General features: G+C 39.0%; 1 pseudogene; it reads right to left on the reverse strand.

Annotated features, from left to right (window-relative positions):
• Positions 1-253: 253 nt before the first annotated feature.
• Positions 254-977, reverse strand: LOC143583554 (21 kDa protein pseudogene; annotated as a pseudogene).
• Positions 978-23,308: the final 22,331 nt, after the last annotated feature.

Below are 23,308 nucleotides of genomic sequence, written 5' to 3' on the forward strand. Positions count from 1 at the left end.
TAGTTTGTGTCATTGGCTCGCTTGTACATATAACTCCACCCTTAATTAAATATTACATACACAATTGACAATACACTAACAAACGATTTATATGTATGATGATATGTTGATCATGTATACTGTATTGTAGTATACAAAATAACAAAATGTCAAACTATCATCAAAATATATATTAGACACCCAAATATATTCACTCGAACTAATACCAGGGCCCGCTTTTTCCGGGCTCCAAAATTTTTTATCATTTTATGAACTCTTTTTAAAAACTATATTTTAAGGGCCTATTTTTTCTACGGCCCTAGCTAATAAATGCTAAGCCCGTATAGTATCCGCATAACTATTAACCAACGCCAACGCGTTACTCGTCACTTCCTTAACCCCCGCCACACGACCACAAACATCCGCCTTCACATCCCCATCCACCTCATCAAACCCGTCAATACACGTGTCCTCATTCGTCAAAGCTGCACTCATCCACGTCTGCACGTTGCTGAGCTGGAACCTAATAGACTCACCGGTCCAACCCAACCGCTTCATTTCATTCTTTGACTTGCTAATCTCATCCACAGCATCTCCAAACACGGACAAACAATCTCTTATTGCACCCGATTCTGTCGTGTTATCCGAACCCATGTGGCGGGTAATCTTGGACACGTAACTTGACATTCGGGTGGCATTGATTAGAGCTACGTGGATTGCCACGGTGGCAAGGCGACTAGGGTCGTGTTTGATGGTTTTTGAGTATTTGGAAAGAGAGTTTAAACATGTTTCGGGGTAACGAGTCGCCATGCAAGTTGTTCGGATGTAATCGGGTTGGTTCGGTGTGGGCGGAGAAGGGTGGCCGGAGGTGGAGATTATTATTATTGTTACGAAGAAGAGGATGGCGGATAGTTGTAGTTCCATAATATTATTGTTGGGTTGCTTGTTCTAAACAATGTTGTTTACATGTTGTATGTAGGGTTTAAGTAGATCTTTGTCTTTGGTGTGAAATTACTGTTTTGCCCTTTAGTGGGATGTGTAACTTCTTTTGCGGTCAACTATTTGGATTTGACAATTTTGTGATGAGTATAGTTTTTTGATTAATCATGTTTTTTTAGTATTGTTGGTCGTTGGGGGCATGTTTACGAGTCGGTGTTTAAGAAACCAAGTCGTTGATCGTTATTTAAATGTTAAATGGATGATATGATGATAACTTTATAACTGACAGTGATATAAATTTACATTTATTTTTCACTCGGTTTTACCTACTTAGATGCGTATGATCGAAATAAAAAATGTACAATTTTCGTGAGTGAAATTGAGTTAAAATCAAGTGTAAATTTGTGACGGCTATGTGTGTGGGACTACCCTTTGTAACGTAAACGAAATTTAAGAGTGTTATTGATTTAATTATAAGTATGAATTGTTAGTAAACATTAGGTCATAGTTTAGATTATTAAGTCTTATTTGTCTCAAAATGATAGCGATTAGTTAGTACTTTATTTACTTTAGTTTTATAACCGTTTTTGTTTTTAAGTCATTGGGCTACCCCGTACGTAGTATTAAAACAATTTATGTTGTTGGCCGTTCAAAAATATACAATCATTAAGATGTTTGATTTGTTGATTAATAATACCGAAAAAGGCATATTCGTTATCACACGCTTCAGAAAACAAAGGTCTTTTCACATTAAGAAACAAAAGAAAGGATTATCTGTTGCTGTAGATCTCTAATGGTGCAAGAAACCAATAATTAGGTATCACTAATTCGGTCTACAAAACCTGATATTATATCAAGTAATGATGTCTTCATTAACTTTAACTTGATATTAAACGTGCTTAATATAAAAATAATGTGAATAGTGGTACCAACCCACACGCTAAAGCGAAAACGCAACTAGAATTTGATCGGCATTTTTTACGGTACCATAAAATGTCCATTTTGATCATCGCATTTCAAAGAATGTCGATGAAAATAAAAAATCGCCAACATGTCACTATGAAACCGTCGTTTCATCATTTTTGCAAATCCTAGTCACTTGAATTGTAACCCTTAAAATCAAGCCACATGTTAGCTATTCATTTGGCACAACTATTTTTAAACCCATCCGACCATTTTTAAATATTGTTTCCCTTTTAAGCTCCCAAACCTACACCTCACGAATTTCCAGCGAAATCTAACAATTTTCGACGAGCCCTAAATGAACCGAGAACACCAACAAGTTATATTCCACTACCCATCTCCCTTTAAAAACAAATTCTCAAATTTAAACATTCCGAGACCCCTCATATAACTAAACACCATTTTCTGGTAAGACAACTCACTTTCCGGACAGTTTTTGGAGAAGATAAAGAAATAGTGACTGAGGCCTGCCCATTTATTGTTCAAGATGGTGAGGACGACGCAATATTTTGAAGATGGTAAGAACTGATCGTTTATTATTCAAGATTGTGAGGACCGCTCGTTAATTTACCAATGGGCATTTGATCATGATTTTTAAATTTTGTGGACATTTTTGAAATGCGAAGGTCAAAATGACATTATAGGGATTTCCCCAATATAAAAATGAAAAATAAATAAATGTTTTACACGAATATTATGGCAGCAATATTAGTACGTGAAATATATAACAATTTATGAATAATTAATCAGAACATAATTGTACTTCACAAATATACAACAAAGATGGAGAAGCAAGATACGAGCTAATCGAGTGATGGTAATGATTAAGCTAGCATTGTTTGGTTATGTTTGTGACTAATTTGGTTGTATTAAGACCACTAATTATTTTAACAAGCGTGTGATAACCCGCGCTTAATTCGCAACGCTTCGATAAACCACTTTACGAATCATAAAACTGTAAAAGTTACTTTAAAGAAATTAGATGACACGTAAAAACATATGAAAATTCAAATAAAAAACCAAGAATAAAACCAGACAACAAATTAAAATATAAAAACATTTAAAACTAACATAAACATATTTTTAATATTAAAAATAAGTCTTTTCGCTGCCATAAATTGTCATTCTTATCTAAAACAATTTTAGTAAAAAAGATATTTACAGTGATTTAATAGGTTAGGTAACTTAGGTGGCTCGAAATTTAATTTCGTTGAAGTATTTACTAGAAATTAGACTGATGAGAACTTGCAACATGACATATATCTAACATTCTATTTATAGGGCTAAAATCACAGTTTTAAAATTGAATCATTATTGTAATTTTAATTTTGGATGTCTAAAAGTTATAATATTTATAGATGTAATTATACCTTCTACCATCTTTATGGCAGTTTATTTTTTAAATTGTTCAACTAACCATTAAAAAAAAGATCATGCTTGCTTACAAAAAGAATGTCTTAGTTTAATCTATATAGAAAGTGGGAACAATCGATTATTTCATGCCCAAAAAGTTATGTTGGAATGTCTAATTGTCTAGTTGGGCGTTGCTTACGTGTATTGTGCTCCAGTAATCCTTTTCTTTTTAAAAGTGTCTGAAACTATCCTCAAATATGTATATTCGAGGGAATCTTTCTGAGACGGAGCATCAATCGTTTATAATGATTTTGATGTTTCAGATCTGTCTTACACAAGCGCACCATCAAAAAGGAAACTCACCATCGTAGAAAAGCTCCATTATGTCAGATTGTCAGGTTTTAAATGTGAAACAATGAGATTTCAAGTTTTAACTTTTAGCCATCACCTCTATGTCATTTAACCAAAAGTTCAATGGATATTATAATCTAGAGTAAACTTCGATTTACGTCCCTGTGTTTGTACAAATCTATAGTTTTAGTCTAATAATTTCAAATTTGCAATTTTCGTCTATGTGGTTTCCTTTCACAGGCAATTATACCTGACCCTTTTAACCCCGTTAAGTTTGGTCGTTAAACCCATCAGCGTGCCCCTCACGTGAGGGACAGTTTTGTCATTTTTTTTCTCAAATAAACCCCAGCCCTAATTCGCAAGCCTCCTTACGTGAGGAGCTGGGGTGTATATTTGAGAAACAAAAAAGGACAAGATTGCCCCTCACGTGAAGGCACGCTGATAGGTTTAACGACAAGACTTAACATGGTAGTGGAGTTGGATTTCATTGCATGCAAAATGAAACCATAGGAATGAAAATCACAAATTTAAAACTATTTGACTAAAACCACATATTTAGACAAATCACATAAACGAAAATCACAATTTACTTTATAATCTATTATCAATTTTTATCATATTATTGCCACTTATTAATAAAGAGGTATGAATGCATGCATATTGTAAATCGAAACCAACTTTGTTTTAATTTTCTAGATGAATACGATGGTGCATGTTTTCCACTAGATTATATTTTTGTCAACGTTATTCATTACATGATAACATTTATTCCACTAAGAAGAATTAATTTCAAATCATAAAAATCATATTCAGGAGTATTTATAATACTTATCCTTCTGAAATACTTAGGATAACCATTCACCAACATATGTATTAAAATAATAAAATAGAAATTTAGTTTTTAATAGTTTTCGTTAATCCATTAGTAATTACCAACAAATTTTCAACGAATACATTAAGAATGTCAAAAGAAAAAAAAAACTTAAAATTGCTCCTCGGTAATCCAACAAATTCTAAGGATAAGATTTCCGATCAATAAAGCTACGTTTCAATCGTTCCGGCTAGGGCTGAACAACTTAAACGTCATAACCGAACCAATTTTAACAGATAACCGACTTAACCATTTGATCGGTTAATTGAATTTTGAAAACTGTCAAATGGGGGTCGGTTTTGGTTTTCAAACCCGCCATAACCGAACCGACCCATTTATTTAACCAACAATATGTTTGGGCTTAACTTTCACCAAATATATTGTTGGATTATACCATTTTGTTATTCTTAGCTCACTATTTGTAATCGAATTAACTTGAATGCCACTGTTGGATTATATAAAGTCGTTTTTTTTAATATTTGGCACTAATACTATCGAATATATATTTTGTTGGATTATGTCATACCGTGTTTTTTAATATTTGGTAGAATACTTTTAGGCCCAATTATATTGTTTTGGTTACGGTCAATCGACCCATAACCAAATCGCTATAACTTTCAAAATTGATTAACTGAAACCGTCATAACAGATCAATTATGGTTATCCATTATTCGACATATCAGTTATGGTTATGAGATTGACAAAAAAAACTATACACGCCTCCGTTTCCAGCTGTTTTCTCTATGTCGTTGGTAAACTATAGTATATGATGAATGTTCATATATTATACGAGAATATTGTTTTTAGATTGTATTGTTGTAAAATTTAGGATATATCACAAGTGGGTTATATGGTCATCATATTACAAAATAATCCTTACTTGTATATTCTTGTTAGTACCTTTTTAAAATAATCTAGTACTACTAATATAAAATAATTAAATATTAATATTCATTCCACACAAACAAACATATATTATAATAGGCTTATAATAACAACCTAACACAAAATGACAAGTATTCTTTTAGCTCAAACCTTTTAAACAGAAAAAATATCCTTCATTTAACGATAATAAAAGAATTAAAGTGGATGGTGTGGATTCTTTCTACACTGACGCCCGTTAGTGGAGTGAAGAAATAACGAAGTCGGCTGCAATGCAAGATAGTTGGACGGAAACGTCAAAATATAGTCCCACAAAAGCACCCGTCCACTGCCGTAAAGTAATTTACACTATTATTGTTTATTATTTGTTAATTATTTATGATTTATGATGACAGTGCAAAGCCAGAGAGGTCACTACTACGCAATATGTCACATAATCTAAGTCAATTAGTTGCATAATATGTTAATTAAAATGTTGGGGGTAATTTTCATATATATACCATTTTCCTACACAAAACTCAAGGTTGTGAAAAAATCAAAAAACCGAAAGTAAAAAATAGAAAGAATCCGACAAGCAATCCGATTTGTGTACTGAAGAGGTAGGTCCCAGCAGAGCCCAGTTGGACCCGCAAGACTCACCTTGAAGAGGGACGTCTGCGCGAAGACCAACTGGTTCCGCAGGACCCACCATGCTCAGAGAGATGAAGACCTTACGCGCAGTACGCCAGCTGTTCCCGCAGGAAAAGCCTCCCAATGGTGAAGTACCCCGCCTGTTCCCGCAGCTGCGGATACAAGCCATCAGGGAAGGCTACCCGCACTAATAGTAAGGCTACACGCACAAGGCACTAACTCTCAATAATTCAGTAATGTCACCTGAAGAAGGAATGAGCAAGGCGGGAATACTTCCGCCCAAATGAGCCAGTCCGTACGCTTCTGGAGGATCTTTTGTACTATACCTGCCAAGGTATGGACAAAATAGACAAGATCTGACCAAAGCAGCCCATCACAGGGTGACAGCTCACTGACAACAGTACGAGGAGGAGCACGCTCTAGTACAAAATGTCACTATCAGCCGCTGCCTACTCACCAACCCTCATCGTGGCACGTACATAGCCTGTAGTTGGTGGAAAAGTATACCGAAGAGCAATGGACGATCCTCAACTGCATCCGAGAGGAAGATGAGTCTTTACTAGACTTCATCACGCGCTTCAATTCAAAGAAGCTAAGTCTGGGCACTATTAGCGAAGATCTTGTCCGCGCTGCTTTCATCCAGGGCGCGGAAGACCCAGAGCTCATCCGCACCTTAACGGGTAAAGATGGCATTCCATCCGCGTGGGATGCCATCATGACAGCAGCTAAACGCTTCGCGGAAACGGAAAAGCAACTGGGTAGAGATCTTCCCCAGAGTACAAACCTCTACACTCAAAAAACAAGAGAAAACAACGTCCTTACCGCCCGACAAAACAAAAAGAGGAAGCTTGGTATTTGGCAGTCAAGGGTAAACTTTGGCACCTCATCCGGCTCGCACCCTCGGTTAGGCGGAAATGATAACATGCAGTCGTCGAACCGGAACTCCAGATGGACGCCACTCACCAAAAGCGTCACCGAGATATTTGCCACCGAGTGGCTCCCATGGCCAGAGGCTCCAATAATCCGACAGCGTCCAAACGCAGATCAAAGCAAATCCTGTGAATTCCACAGGACAAAAGGCCACACCACGGAGGAATGCGTAGCCTTGAAGGACGTCGTCGAAGCATTCGTCAGAAATGGGAAACTCACTCACCTCGTGGCGTAATGGACGCTAAGCAGGCTAATGCGTGTAGAACCCCAGTTGGGGAAAACACGGATGAAACTGCAGCTTCAATGTTGGAGACTACATACTGCGTAAACAACCAGATTCCGAACCAGGTGCATATCGGCTCGAAAGGCTCGATGACACCCCCATCCCAAGAACATGGAAGGGAGCTCAATTACACAGGCTGCATGTAGATCAATTCCAAACTTGTAAAGAAAAGGCCTAGAGCCACTTCTAATGGAAATGATTCTCCAAATCACATTGACGCTAATGGTCTTACATTTATACTTATGAACTTTCCAGACTGATATGCCGGTATTCACCGCATAAATATGAAAAGAAGTAAGTCGTTGCGTGTGGAAGGCGGCAAAACCCGCATAAACACAAAAAACGGTAAAAATTTCTAAGGAAAAGATGAGGAAAACCTTCACGCAGGTCAGTTATAGGTGAAGTTTGGTCATCCCACTAAATGAAAGTGACGGTCCTACCCGCACAATCATGATAGAGGAAACTGAACATTAACCTATTGACAACCACACTTCGAAAGGTTAACTTATTCAAAACACTTAGAAAATTTCTAAAAAGATGAGGAAAACCTTCACGCAGGTCAGTTATAGGTGAAGTTTGGCCATCCCACTAAATGAAAGTGACGGTCCTACCCGCACAATCATGATAGAGGAAACTGAACACTAACCTATTGACAACTACGCGTCGAAAGGTTAACTTATTCAAAACACTTGGAAAATTGCTAAGTTAAACTAAAGTATGCATGAGCAAATCATATATTGTTTATAAGGCAAAACAAGTGCCAAATTAAACTATAATATGCATGAGCAAGTCATATAACGTTTATAAAGCAAGTCAAAAAGATTCAAAAAGATTCAAAGATTCAAAAATAAGAGGGAATATACCCCCTCACCTTGGAAAGCGAGAAACCATAAGACTAGTGCGGGTACAGTGTCAAAGCGAAACCCTTCACATACTTAGCACTTGCAGGGAATCGAAGCTAACAAGATACCTTGGTAACCAAGAAACCGTAAGACAAGTGCGGGTACAGTGTCAAGGCGAAACCCTTCACATACTTAGCACCTGCAGGGAATTGAAGCCAAGAATACCTTGGAAATCAAGAAACTATAAGACGAGTGCGGGCGGGTACAGTGTCAAGGCGAAACCCTTCACATACTTAGCACTTGCAGGGAATTGAAACCAAGAAGGATCTTCTGGGCCATGCTCGTGGAAAGGGAAATAACATCCCCGCATAGCGGGAACGTTGAGAACTAGATTGTTTGAAGCTCCAAGATGGAATTGGTTGTTTAACATAATTGATCACTATGTCGAAAACTACCAAAACCTCGTGGAGAATCTACACAAGTGAAACTCAACGCTCCTGACTTGCGAGGAGGTTACACACCTACCCGGATCATACCCAAAGATCAAGCAGAAAAGTCGGGAATTTCTGCACGTGACATTAGGAAAACCGCGGGAAGAATCCCCACGGAAAACCTTAAAACTAAAAACCCTTTTCAAAACCCCTTGCTTAAGTCCAAAAGTTCACCTCACTTATTAGCAATTCATGAGAAGAACAATGGACTGGGGGGACTTGAAGAGGTAGGTCCCAGCAGAGCCCAGTTGGACCCGCAAGACTCACCTTGAAGAGGGACGTCTGCGCGAAGACCAACTGGTTCCGCAGGACCCACCATGCTCAGAGAGATGAAGACCTTACGCGCAGTACGCCAGCTGTTCTCGCAGGAAAAGCCTCCCAATGGTGAAGTACCCCGCCTGTTCCCGCAGCTGCGGATACAAGCCATCAGGGAAGGCTACCCGCACTAATAGTAAGGCTACACGCACAAGGCACTAACTCTCAATAATTCAGTAATGTCACCTGAAGAAGGAATGAGCAAGGCGGGAATACTCCCGCCCAAATGAGCCAGTCAGTACGCTTCTGGAGGATCTTTTGTACTATACCTGCCAAGGTATGGATAAAATAGACAAGATCTGACCAAAGCAGCCCATCACAGGGTGACAGCTCACTGACAACAGTACGAGGAGGAGCACGCTCTAGTACAAAATGTCACTATCAGCCGCTGCCTACTCACCAACCCTCATCGTGGCACGTACATAGCCTGCAGTTGGTGGAAAAGGAATAGTACACAGCCGGCCATGTCACTATCAGCCGCTGCCTACCCACCAACCACCAGCACGGCACGTGCGTAGCCCACAGTTGGTAGAAAAGGAATATTATACAGCTGGCTGTACCTGCTTGGAAACCTACCTTCGGCTATAAATACTCCAACACCTTGAAACGGTATTATCATCTCATATCATCTCATATCATCACATATCATCTTATATTATCTTATCTAGCTATTTCTCTTAACATACACTTATATTCAGAGCAATCTAGTCTGATTCTCACGCCGGTGGGTGGTCACAAGGAGGTACCCCCCCCCTTCTCAGTGACGAGCTCACGGTGTCTGTTTTGCAGGTCATCAGAAGAATAACCATCTTTGCCGGACCTAACCCTCGTGGGAAACATCTATTTAACCCTAAGATTATCCGTAATCTGCCGGGGTCACTTAGTGTTTCTTCATGTACATAACCAAAGAGACCGATCTGAATTATGAATTCGGTTTTCGGATAGAAAGAATTAGACTTGGGATTCTGTACCTTGTCCCATGGATTCATACATTGGGCTTCTCAATTAGTCTATTACCCCATAAATGGCGTAGTTTATAATTTTTCTTTATAAAGAAAAAAAGTTTATTGGATTTTAATATTTTCTATTGAGTAGTATTGACCGATAATAATCCATATTCATTTTATCGCCACTGGCAGTCCCAAATTTAATAAAGTTGGCCCCAATGGTTCCCCGTTAAAAATGACTTAACGGCGCTATATTTTTTTCCTAATTTAAATCTAATGTTATAGGGCTTTTGATCGTAAGAAGAATACGAGCCGATTGATGTAAAACTTAATTCGAAACGTTGCTCTAAAACGACAAAATGATGCTTCAATTCGAGTGTTCGAACTTACAATTAACAAAATTCAAGACGTTTGGATCACCGCTTCAAGCTAAGTTTTACATCAGTCGATTTGTATCCTCCTTCCGATCAAAAGCCCTAAAACATTAGTTTGAAATTCAGATAAAAAAAATAACGTCGTTAAATCCTTTTTAACGGCGGGGCCACTGGGGGCCAACTTTTTTGAATTTGAGACCACTAGTGGTAATAAAATGAATATGGATTATTAACGACCAATATCACTGAATAGGGATTATTAAAATCCAATAAACCAAGAAAAAAAAAGTTAACTAAGTCGGTGTGAATATATTTTTTAAAATAATAATGGGTTTTTGTCTGTTTCATGTAGCATTCACTAATACACAACACGGTTCTATCGGAAAGAAGGGGTGGTCCTAGAACCACATCTTCACATCAAAAGACTCAAAACCACAGCATTTGAAGACTTGAAACCCTAACTACATCATTTGATATTTCATCTAAATAAAATTCAGTTTCTAGGATACTTGATAAATTCACAACATACACAATTTATGTACCCTTAAAATAAGGGACAAATAAAAAAAAGTTTCAAAGTGCTATAAATGAAAGTAATATACAATAACTTCGAAAAACCGTAGCAATTTTTACTGCATTCATAATTTCCGTCTACCCCACTGCAACTATTACTATTTTGATTTAGCGCATTCTACGCCCTTTTCAATCCAAATCCAAAAGAAACATTGAATTTCCATCATTCCCACGTTGCATTTACCCCGTATCTAAGAGGTGGATTTAATAGTTGTTTGAGCCCAAATTTTATAGTCGGATCTGTGGTCAGCTCAGGATCCTAAATATGCTCGGGATCCCGAATATGTTCAGGATTCTCATATAAGTTTAGTATCCTGAGTATTAATGTTAATAAATAGATATTTCTCTATTGGTGTTGATTTATAATTGCAGATATTAATTGTTGATTTACTCCATGCGAAATACACGGTTGGTGGTTACATAAAACGTGTGGAATGAGTTATAACCGCTAGGATTAAGGGCCAAGTAATGGTTAATGGTAATATTGACTATTATGCTGAAATCTCGCACTTATAGTGTAACACCACGTCTCAAACCCTATAAGTTTTAGTTTAAAAATACCAACTTAGAAAGTCTAGGGACCAAAAATGTAAATTCTGAAAATATGAACTCATCGCGATACGCGACGGGGTGAGTCTCAACCCATCGCGTAGCGCGATGGACTAGGTGAGTCACCGGACACGTGTCCAACAACGTGTCAACACGTGGCACGATATTACAGGCCACGTGTCACCACCGCATAAGGCGGCGTAAAAATGCGGCGCCGCTGTACGCGACGGGTCGCGATGGGGTCCTGAATTCGCCTATAAAAGGGGGTGACGGGCATGAGCTTCATTCATCCCAAACACACCTCCATTTACACACACTTAATCTCGAAAGGCGTGCCCCATTGCTGTAACAAGCCGACGTGCCATTTTCTCGAAGTTCGTGCAAGAAACGAAGTTATAATCAAGTAGCAATCATATAAAAGAGTAGATCAAGATCCTGCCTTTTTTTTATTAGCAATCTAAGTATCCATGTTGAGGTAGGATTTATGTTTAAGTTATTTACATTATAGCTTAGACTAGACTATAAATCGAGGCTATGGCCTTTAACCTTGATCGTATTTTACAAACATTCATTCACAATCAAGTTTTCATAAACGTTACTTCATGATGAAGTAATGTCAAACAAAAGATATATTTTGACGGGCATGTAGTAACTGGAATGGGGATATCACTAGTAGTAAGTTTCTTGCCTAAGGAAAAGTAATTCGTACAAATCCCAATCAACTGAGGGACCCGTTTACTTACCTGGAGAAACTTACCAACGTGATAGAACCTATTAGGCCAAAGCATGCTATACCAAACGTCACATAAAACCAAGTGTTTTCATTCACAATCAAAGATAAACGATTTCAAGGTTAAGCTTACAATCATAGCTTAACATCATTCAAAACATTCATACAAACCTATTTGTGTATAGGTTAATATTATTCACAATCAATCAATCAATCAGTCAAGGTTTTCAACACCGACGGTACAGGTGAATACGTTCAAACCTTTTATAACGTGAATACGTTAACCTTTTCAATCAGTCAAAACATATTTATACTCAATGAGACGAACGGGTGTTTGTCTTAACGAGTCAGTCAATGTCTACATGAGATCGAGTAATCTCTAAAAATTTATAATACAAAGTAGAGAATAAAATCAACTCAGACCGAATACGCATGTGTATGGATCCAAACATAACTATTAAATCTCAATCAATCAATCAAAGGCAAGGTAGCCGCGGGCTTAAACGGTCATGACCAGTTCTCTGTTCAGGGCCGTGTGGCTCGGAGAATACCGTTGTGTGTCTAGGGCAGTGGTACATTCCGCTGAGTTTGTCGAGAAAACTATATTTGTATTGTAAACGTCATTCAAAATGTTTTATCGAGTCATACGTGTTCACCAGCATATAGCTGACATATTTTTCCAACCCATTGAAGGTAATTAAGCATTAGTAGCATTAGCAAGGATTGGAGTCTTAAGAAGATAGAAGCGCGTACAAGATGACTCCGTTTTTGATAAACAAATCCTTGTATTATGAAATCTATATTTTGTAAACTATACTTGTGTGTTTAATTCCCAAGTGAATTTTCAATGTAAATTAATATTATACTCAACCTAAAGTCTTCCGCTAAAATTAACCCATAAACTCTGATATATTTATAAAACAGGTACCAACTTGTGGTCACACGCCTAGGCTCTAAGTCGGGGTGTGACAGGTTGGTATCAGAGCCATCCGTTTCAGCGAATTAGGTATTAAACACTAGTACCTAAGCTTTAACCATTAAAGTTATTATTACTATTATTCATAGGATAAGATAGGATTGGTAAACTTCCTATCCCTATACTAACTAAATGCAGATGTCATATACTAACTACTTTGGTCGTAGACACCGAGTTTCCATTCAATTAGTACCGACAATCATTCACGAACTATCCGATATGGAAATTAGCAATAGTTATTATACTAGCTTTTTCAATCACAATCAACCAATCAATTCGAAATTACCATATGGGAGCCAACCCATGTATCTCCCAGGCAGTCAACATTGTCCAATCGAAATCTCTGATAATACCGAGGACAACGTTCCCCAGTATTACCCCTCTGACATCCCAACATACCATCCTTCCGAGGAACAGGAAGTGCAGAGTAAGATCAAGCAGGAAACTGAATCGGAATCATCAAGCTGGATGAATTGTCACTCTGATCAAAGGGATGGCAATTTGGATCTCCGTCACCAAATTACCAATACCAGATTCCACCAACCACTGCTGAACCAAGTCAAAAACCAAAAATGAGGGTTACAATGCCCCATGAAAAGATAACTTTTCAAGCACCAATCAAGAATCCTTATGAATCAGAAGAGGATCCTGAAAAAGAGGAGGATCCCGAGGAAGAGGAGAACGAGAATCCTGATTTTCCACCATACTTAGGACCAAGACCTTCAATCTCCCAACAAGCAAAAGAGATCCGAGAAGAAGCAAATCTCATCGAGGAGTTTTATACCAACAATATTCCTGATGAAGAAATGCATGCATATGTTGCTAATCTGCATCTCTATCCAAGGGAAAACACTTATCTCTTCCCAGCCGCATCCGCACCAACGGGATATCCGAACCCGCCAAATTCAGTGATGGACGAGCTGAGGAACGAGAAAGTGGACAAAAATAAAATAGGGAAAAAGATAGCTAGGAAATGTGACAAGATGAAAAATCTTGTTACAAAATGGATTAAGGACTAGAAATTGTAGTTGTGTACTGTTGTTAGTTGTTGTGATCTTTTTCTTGTAAGATAAATAATGTAATATAGAGTGTGTCTTTTCTGAATCTTGTTTTATTCATGTTACAGCATGTCTAAAGCAAACAGTAAACAAGAAACTCAATTGAACAATAAAGGAAAGACTATTGAGAAAATCATGCAAGAAAAAGCGACTGCGGAAAATATACAAGCCATACAACAAAATTATGTGCTTGGTATCCGCGATCTGATAAAAGAGGCTGTGCATCCAATATATGAAATATTGAAAAATGACCAAATTCGTATCGCCTCTCATTCTAATAAAAGAGTAAGCCAAATCGAATCCGCTACTTCGAAAAGAGAATCGGAGAAAGAATCCAAAAAGGAATCGGAAAAGAAAGAAAGTAAGAAAAAGGAAAAAGAAACTGAAAGAAAGAAAGAAGCGAGTGATGAAAGCTCGACTGTTGAAAATGATCTCCGTGAGAAAACAAAGAAGCTCAAAATACATGAAGGTTGTGATTTCAAGGTATTCAAGGTGTATAATCCCAAGTAATTTCACCGGGATAAAGGAGCGATACATACCCTTCGATGGCTGGAAGAAATGGAATCAATTGTATTGATCAGTAAGTGTACGAAGAGTGAGAAAGTTCAGTACACCTCTCAGATGTTCAAAGGAGAGGCATTAGAATGGTAGAGCACTCTGATTGGAGTCAAAGGAAGGGAAAATTTGTACAACCTAGATTGGGAAACTTTTAAAGCAATGATCTTAAAGAAATTTTGTCCGATAAACGAAATGGATCAAATTCAGACTAAACTATGGAACCACAAGGTTGTGGGAACAAATCTCAAAGAATATAACACCAAGTTTCTTGAGTATTGTAGAATCGTGCCTCATCTGGTCACTCTTGAAATCAATAAAGTGACACGATACATATACGGATTGCCAATCGAAATCCGTGACTTAGTTCGGTCACATATGCCGTCCTCGACGGAATCTGCTAAGGAGTTGGCCGGATATTTGATTGACGGGATACTAAGAAACAGGGATGAGAAGAAGAAAGATGATGGAAAAGCAAGTGTTGGTGGAAAGATGAAAAAGACGGAAAGGAAAAGAGAAGAGGGATTTGTGTATAGTCGCCCCGTTTGCAAAACTTGCGATAGGAGACATTTCGGTAGATGTCTTCGATCAACCAATACCGTGACATGCAATTTCTGTAAGAAACCAGGTCATGCAGAAACATATTATAAAAGGAAAATGGTAGAATGTTTTGTGTGTGGTGAGAAGGGACATTACAGTAATGAGTGTTCAAAGAAGAAGCCGATGACAAATACGACTGGTGCAGGTGGTAGCAGTACCAAGACTGAGGTTAAGAAGGGAAACGCTCGTGTCTTTATGTTAGACACTCAAAAGGCAGCAGAAATACCGGACTTGATCACCGGTACGTTCCCTATAAATAATGTTTATGCTAGAATATTATTTGACTCGGGTGCAAATCAAAGCTTTATAGATTATAAATTTTGTAGTCTATTAAATGAGTCCTTAGTTAAATTAAATAAACATTATGAAGTAGAAACTGCTGATGGAAGAGTAAGTAAAATAACCGAGGCTTTAGATAATGCCACAATTTCTTTAGCCAATCACGTCATACCTGTACGACTGTTACCCATGACATTAGCAGGTTTTGATGCAGTATTAGGTATGGACTGGTTATCATTTAATCAGGCCCGTATCCTATGTAATGATAGAGCCATTGATATTCGAAGACCTAATAACAAAACCATTCGTATAACCGGAGATAAAGAAGGAGGAAAGGTAGGAATCATTTCCAAGATCAAAGCAAGTCATTGTATAGCTAAGGGATGCCTCGCATTCATGGCCTATGTAACCAAGGAACCCGAACCAAAGAAAATGGAGGAAGTACCGATCATGTCTGAATTTCAAGATGTATTTCCTGATGAGCTACCAGGAGCCCCGCCTGATAGAGAAGTAGAATTTAGAATCGACCTCATGCCAGGAACGTCACCAATAGCAAAATCTCCTTATCGTCTAGCACCAACGAAAATGAAAGAGCTGAAGAAGCAGTTATATGAATTATTAGAGAAAGGATTCATACGGCCGAGTTCGTCACCGTGGGGAGCTCCAATTCTGTTTGTAAATAAGAAGGACGGGTCGATGAGAATGTGTATAGATTACCGAGAACTAAACAAAGTTACAATTAAGAACAAGTATCCACTACCAAGAATCGACGACTTGTTTGATCAGCTTTAGGGAGCTTGTTGTTTTTCCAAGATTGACCTAAGGTCGGGTTACCATCAATTGAAGGTGCAAGATGATGATATAACTAAAACAGCCTTTAGAACCCGATACGGACATTATGAGTTCACTGTTATGCCTTTCGGACTCACTAACGCCCCAGCAGCTTTCATGGACATGATGAATCAGATTTGCAAGCCATACTTGGACAAGTTTGTTATTGTTTTCATCGATGACATTCTTGTTTACTCAAAATCCAAAGACGATCATCAGGTTCATCTTAAGATTATACTTGAAACCCTAACCAAGTGTGAATTTTGGTTGTCCGAAGTATAATTTCTTGGACATGTTTGTAGGTTCCTAGCCGGATCTACACAGGAGTATCTCGTAACACGAGGGTGCGGAATCCCCACGTATACGATACGAGTGTCGAGATAATTAATACGTTGAATATGTATCTAAAAAACACAAGATAATACTGTAAAACTTGATATATTGCAAGAGCCAACACGTGATACTAAAGATCAACAAAACACGTCGTTCAGAAAAACTTAAATAAAATGGCCGAAGTTAAGGGTTTTATAAACCTCGACAACTTCGCCTAACATACTAGGCGAAGTTGTCATAACTTCGCTAATCCCCAAGTTCGCCTAAACATACTAGTGAACATACAATAAACAGTATTCGAACAAACAAACTAAACGATTACAGACACAGACAAACACAAGATACTGAACTACTGACATCATGCACCAACAGACTCCCCCTTGGCAGTAGCTTCATATCTCTATCTTCTTTCTCGTGTCTTGTAATCCCAAAAATCTCGTACCCCTCGTCTTCAAGCATGGACGCCTTGCCTTACACAGACAGAGACCACCCTCTGGTACTTCTTGGCTTCATCCTTCCACGCAGGAATGTAGAATATCTTCTTATCATTTAGTACCTGCAAATCAGCTTGAGACAAATTAACCAAATGCATGGGATCATACACTCTCAGGATCTCTTGTTCATCCTCATCTTCCATAACAGCTTCAGCTGTCTGGAAATCAACGTACCACCACTTGAGATCCTTTAACACGTCCTTGGGCATCATCTTCATCGGCACCTCTTTCAAACAACGAATCGGCTTATACTTCATCACCATCCAGGGCTTACCATCAGCCCTCATTCCTCTTTCCTTGTCTTCAACTAACTTCCCTTTCTGTGGCTATAGCAACTCAAACTTCTTCTCTTTCACACTTTCTTTCCACACAATCCTTCCAACCCATCTAGCAAAATTGTCATCACTTCGATTAATCAACTTCAAATGAGCTAAATCTTTCACCTCACACTCAGGTAAGGTGTTAAGTGATCTCAAGGCCTTCTTAAAATACTGAATCCCATCATAACGCTTAATCACAAACAACTTCAACTGTTCGTCATACAACCAGCAAATGATACCTTTCTTTGACTCAGCGTACCCCTTGATGTTGTAACTCTTCTTAAACATTGTTGGCACCGCGGGCTTCTTTGTCTTGAAAAACCACTGAGCACAGCCTTCTTTCCATCTCGGCTGTTCTTCCCACTCAGACTCATCTGACACATTTGCATCTTGACTCAAGTTCACCTTGTCAACATTTGGAATATCATGCTCTACACCATCATCAACAATCTCCCCTTCTTTTAAATCTCTATCAATCTCTATCTGTTCCCCAATCTTTTCAATCTCATCAATCGTTAACACATCATCAACTAACTCATCATCGTTTCCCAACACTTCCTCATTATCCACAACCACCACATTCTCACCACCTGTACTGCCTGAAGGACCAGCAGACTCCCCCTGAAATGTGAAAGTTCCAAGAGTTTGTTCAGTTCTTGGAAACTCACCACCTGCACCTTTCGATGCATTGGGATCATCGTCTCTGTCTTGCCTCTTCTTGGTTCTCAATTCATCACCCTTGCAGCTCGTCTCCCTCTGAGATGCTAAGAACTGTTTAAGAGCATCAAAGAGTTTACCGTGTTCAAAGAGGAAGGACGATTGTATCTGGTTCTCTGCCACAAGTCGCTGGATAGCTTGAGTCTGGATGAGATTGATTCTTGACTGTTCAGCAACTACCCGTTCAAGAGCCGCTATCCTTTCAGAGTCAGACAAAGTAGCATCAAAATCAAACCGCATGTGAGAAATATCTTGAGCATACGGTGGAGGAATTCCCAAACTAGCTGGTATATCTGAGGTAAGCTGAATAGTAACTGCGGGTGGTATTGAGACAGGTAACCCCGCAGTAGCAACCAACGTCGAGTCAACAAATCTAGCAACAACCTCCGATGGAGTAAGAGTAGGAGGTGGCAAGGAAACTACCTCTGGAGAAGTAAACTGAAACGTGGTTGGAGGAGTACCAAAATATGACGACGTGGTCACCAAAGGAACATTTGTGGTTATCGGCAGTGTTACAGTCGAAGAAGCTGGAAACAAAGTCATACCGGACAAGGATGGTGGAGAAAAACGAACAACTCTTGAACTTTCACCCACTCTTGAACTTTCACCAGCCCTTGCCTTCTTTGATCTTCGTACCATCCGATACAAATCCACCTCATAATCAGATTTACTATCATCTGAATCTTTCTTTCGCTTGCCAAGAATTCTTTCTTGTCTGGCAAGAATTTGTTGAGCTTCAACGATATCATCAGTAGAGGAGTCAGAGTCAATTCTCTCAGAATCTGCCACAGATGTAGTGACTATGGAAACATTTACCCCAGACGCCTCAGCTACTGAGGCTTGAATTTCAACAGCTGGATCAACCCGGTCCATGTCAAAGAACCCTTTCCCTCCAAAGGCAACTTCAAGATCAACCTGTTGCTCTGGAGCGACAACAGGATCTGCCGGCGGTGCTTGCTGTACCACAGGTGGTGGTTGAACCACAGGAGGTGGTTGAGGAACATTGGCCTGTTGCGGTGCCGGATCAAGAAATTCATCTCCTGGAGGAGCGACATAAGCATGATTCACTTAGTAACCAAACAAGTCCGTGTGCCTCGGGCGTAACGCTTCCCTGCTACGTGCACTCGAAGATTTACATTGAGCAAAAATTCTCTTGGAAACACTTTCTACAAAGGAAATGGGACGTCGTTGTGGCAGATTTGGAGCCACATTATTGAGTATCATCTGTAAGAATCTCGGATACATCAAAAACATTTCCCGAGCAACCGCACGCCTCTGACGATCAATCTCATAAAATATCATCTGGCTGAAACTATAGGGCTTGCTGTAGGTTAAAGCAGTCATAGCCGATTGCATCGTCGCACCCATACCATCTGTACCAACTTTACGACCAGACATGCACACTATCATCACGTGCATCAGAAACCTCCACTGATCTAACAAAAATCCCTTCCTTCTCTGAGAATCCGCCAAAAGTCCTGAATACCCCATTCGAACGAACGCACCATTACGCAAAGTGGCAGAAAATTCAGTAGGACCGTCAGTAGTTTCTACCCCAAACTGTAAAGCTACCCTTATTTGTTCGGCCGAGAACTGTACCACTTGATTGTTAACTGTAGCGCGCATAAACGGAGGATCAACTCTACAGTCATATTCAACGGTTCTCCAAAAGTCTTCAATGTTTGGTAATGAAATGGGAAGAGTAGCCGTGATGGCGTGAAAAATACGTGAGCGAACGAGAAATGAAATGATATCACGATAGTCGTCAATTCCTCGAGCATCCGGATCTAAGGTAATATACATGTTGTGACCCGGAAAGTACTGTCTGTTATTATCTCCACCTTCATCACCACCAGCGCCTCCAGCACCTGCACAGCAGCCATATTTGCAAAACAAACGAGCCAAGTCAGTTTTTTGCACCAACAGACTACAACTTCGCCCTGCATAGTACAGGAAAAGTTATAGCCTCGGCGTAGTTAAGTGACTGGCGAAGTTGTATCAACTTCTCCTGAAACCCTAACTTCGCTATACGAATCGGCGCAAGATTGACACCCAGATATAGCAATGAACGGTCGATCCGATAGAAGCACTAGTATTAAGGTAGTGCGATTTAGGTATTAAGAAGCTTAATATGACCGAAATTTCATTCAAATCGGACCGACATTGTGGGAAGGGTTTGGTACAAAAAGAGGATTATAAAAGATAACTATGAACACGATTAATCTTAAAGAGTAAGGATCATAAGTTTCTTCGATCAGACCAACCTGCTTTATGGAACAAATTAACAAACGAGAGGTTCGATTGCACTAGTAACTTCGCCGAGGGTTTAGTAGTATAAAGGTTTTGACAATATTTTGACCATGTATTCCCTTTTATAGTTCGAAAACCCAGTAGCGAAGTTATGATTAACTTCGCCCCTGTTTAACTTCGCCCTAGTCAACTTTAAGGTCAACTTCGCCCTCTTTTATAACTTCGCTTAAACCAAAATTAACTACGCTTTTAAAAGAACAACGTAGTCCGTCGTTATTGTAACAACATTTAAATTAAAAGTGATCAAAGACCAGTAACCAAGAAGTTATGAAGTCCAAACAAAGGTAAAAGACATAAATAAAATACAGATAACTATACGGGATCAAATTTCAGTCTTGACAAGAACCTCGAGAACCTGCATGTTTTAGAAAAGATCCGAATAGGAATCATACTGATTAAGCAGCTGTCACTCAGATCCATGTTCAGCGGTATTATGACATAAAGAAGCAGGTTGTAGGCAGGTATAAAACTTAGTATGGTTTTCATTGCTTCTGTGATACGGATTAGGTTCAATTAAGCTCAAAATTTAGATGGACATCACATGAGAGACTGTGATGCCTCCTATCTATTCTCAAAGCGTATTTGGCTTTCCCCAAGTCACCCCGAGTTGACTTCGACCCGTAGTGTCTGATTAATCAATAAGCACACGTCGATCTTCGGAGTCTTCTTCCGTTTCTTTCTCATACTTTGAAATATTCGTTCTTGCCTCTTTCTAGATGTTTGTAATAAAATAAGCTTCAGAAGGCTTAATAATAATAACTAGAGTTTATTTTTTTTTGTGTTACAAATAAAGACATTAATACAACTTCAAATTGAAGACAACTGCAAGTCCCGAATCTGGATCACTGCAGGTACTTAACACTATCTTCGCGAGAATCAGATGACTCACAGGCTCGTGTATGACTGGGTAATCACTTTTCTGCCTATCATTCGGAAAGATGTATATGGAGACATGCATAACTCAGAATGATTCTCCACATTAAATCGAGAAGATTTAGTTTGTATCACTTCTACTTTTACGCACCATAGAAAGCTACCATAACATACAATGACTGTTCTAGAGTCTTTTAGGCCTAATAACTTCACCAGTTAAGCACACAAAATCAGTTTATCTATCACTTTCCAAGGTTGGATCAATTTTCATTTTAAACACCGTATTGAAACTTCTTACGAAGTTATAGACTTGAAAAATTATATCATCTCCCAAAAAAAATTTAAAATTCTAGCGCCCCGATCAAGTCAAAGTCTTTAGGTAAACGGCTATCCTGAAGATCCAATGGATCAGCCGGACCGACCACATACAAGTATGTGTCCTTCTAACTAAGTATGAACGACTAATTTTAAGAGAAAGAATAAAAACCCACCATAAACCGCCCCGGTCACTTTCAGTCATCTGGTTAATGGCTATCCTTATAATCTACACGTAGAAGTAAGGACCAAACATATCCTAGGATATGTCCTTCAAACTTGAGCAACCGACATAATTTTAAGCGATAGTGATGTTTTTTTTTTGAATAAAAAAAAACAAGGTTACTCGGGATTGATCATCCCTTCAAGCTCAACAAGATTTTGAAAACGGGATCGGTCAAACGCTTTAGTAAAAAGATCGGCAAAATTATCCAGTGAATCAACCTTTTCAAGCACAATTAATTTCTACTCAGCAGAATCTCGTATAAAATGATGACGAATGTCAATATGTTTAGTTTTACTGTGTTTAACGGGATTGTTAGTTACTGAGATAGCAGCAGTGCTATCAATGCAAATAGGAGTTTGAGTGAAATTCAGACCATAATCGCGCAATTGTTGTTGTATCCATAAAACCTGGGAGCAGCAGTTTGATGCTGCCATGTACTCTGCTTCGCAGGTGGAAATGGCTACAGAGGTCTGCTTCTTGCACTGCCACGACACCAATCTTCCTCCGAGAAATTGACATCCACCGGTTGTTGACTTCCTGTTCTGATTGCAACCTCCATAGTCCAAATCGGTGTAAGCAACCAAATCCAGTTCTCCCCCTTTCGTGTACCATAGTCCCAACTTAGGCTTTCCTTTGAGATACCGCAAGATTCTTTTCACTCTCTTCATGTGTGATTCCTTTGGGTTTGCCTGAAAACGAGCACAAAGACAAACTGCAAACATAATGTCAGGTCTAGACGCAGTAAGATACATTAAAGAACCTATGATTGCCCAATATTGAGTGGGATCCACATCTTCATCACTGTCGGAATCAGCACCCAGTTTGTGGTTGACGCAGATTGGAGTGTCAAATGGGGTACTATCATCCATCTTGAAGCGTTTGAGCACATCATGGACATATTTCGTTTGATGAATAAACATGCCATATTTCTTCTGATCTACCTGCAATCCCAAAAAGAAAGTTAATTCACCCATGGCGCTCATCTCAAACCTCTTCTTCATGACTGTTTCAAATTCCTGACACATAGCAACTCTTGAGGCAGCAAAAATGATGTCGTCCACATAAACCTGAACGAGGAGAAAATCTCCCCCTTTTCTCTTTACAAACAACGTACTATCAATCTTTCCTCTCTCGAACCCATTCTCTAGCAAGTAATCTAACAGTGTTGCGTACCAGGCACGAGGTGCCTGATGTAACCCATATAATGCTTTGCTCAGTTTGTACACGTGATCAAGAAAATCTGGGTACCCGTAGGTTGTTCAACATACACCACCTCATCGACTTTACCATTAAGAAAGGCACTTTTCACATCTAACTGGAACACCTTCATCTCTTTGTGTGCAGCAAATGCCAAAAACAATCGGATTGTCTCCAATATCGCCACAGGAGCAAATACTTCATTGTAATCGATTCATTCCT

Source organism: Bidens hawaiensis, unplaced genomic scaffold (genome assembly GCF_021521415.1).
Source record: "Bidens hawaiensis isolate Kalapana, Puna unplaced genomic scaffold, B.hawaiensis_p1.1 tig00032454_1, whole genome shotgun sequence".
Classification (NCBI taxonomy): domain Eukaryota; kingdom Viridiplantae; phylum Streptophyta; class Magnoliopsida; order Asterales; family Asteraceae; genus Bidens; species Bidens hawaiensis.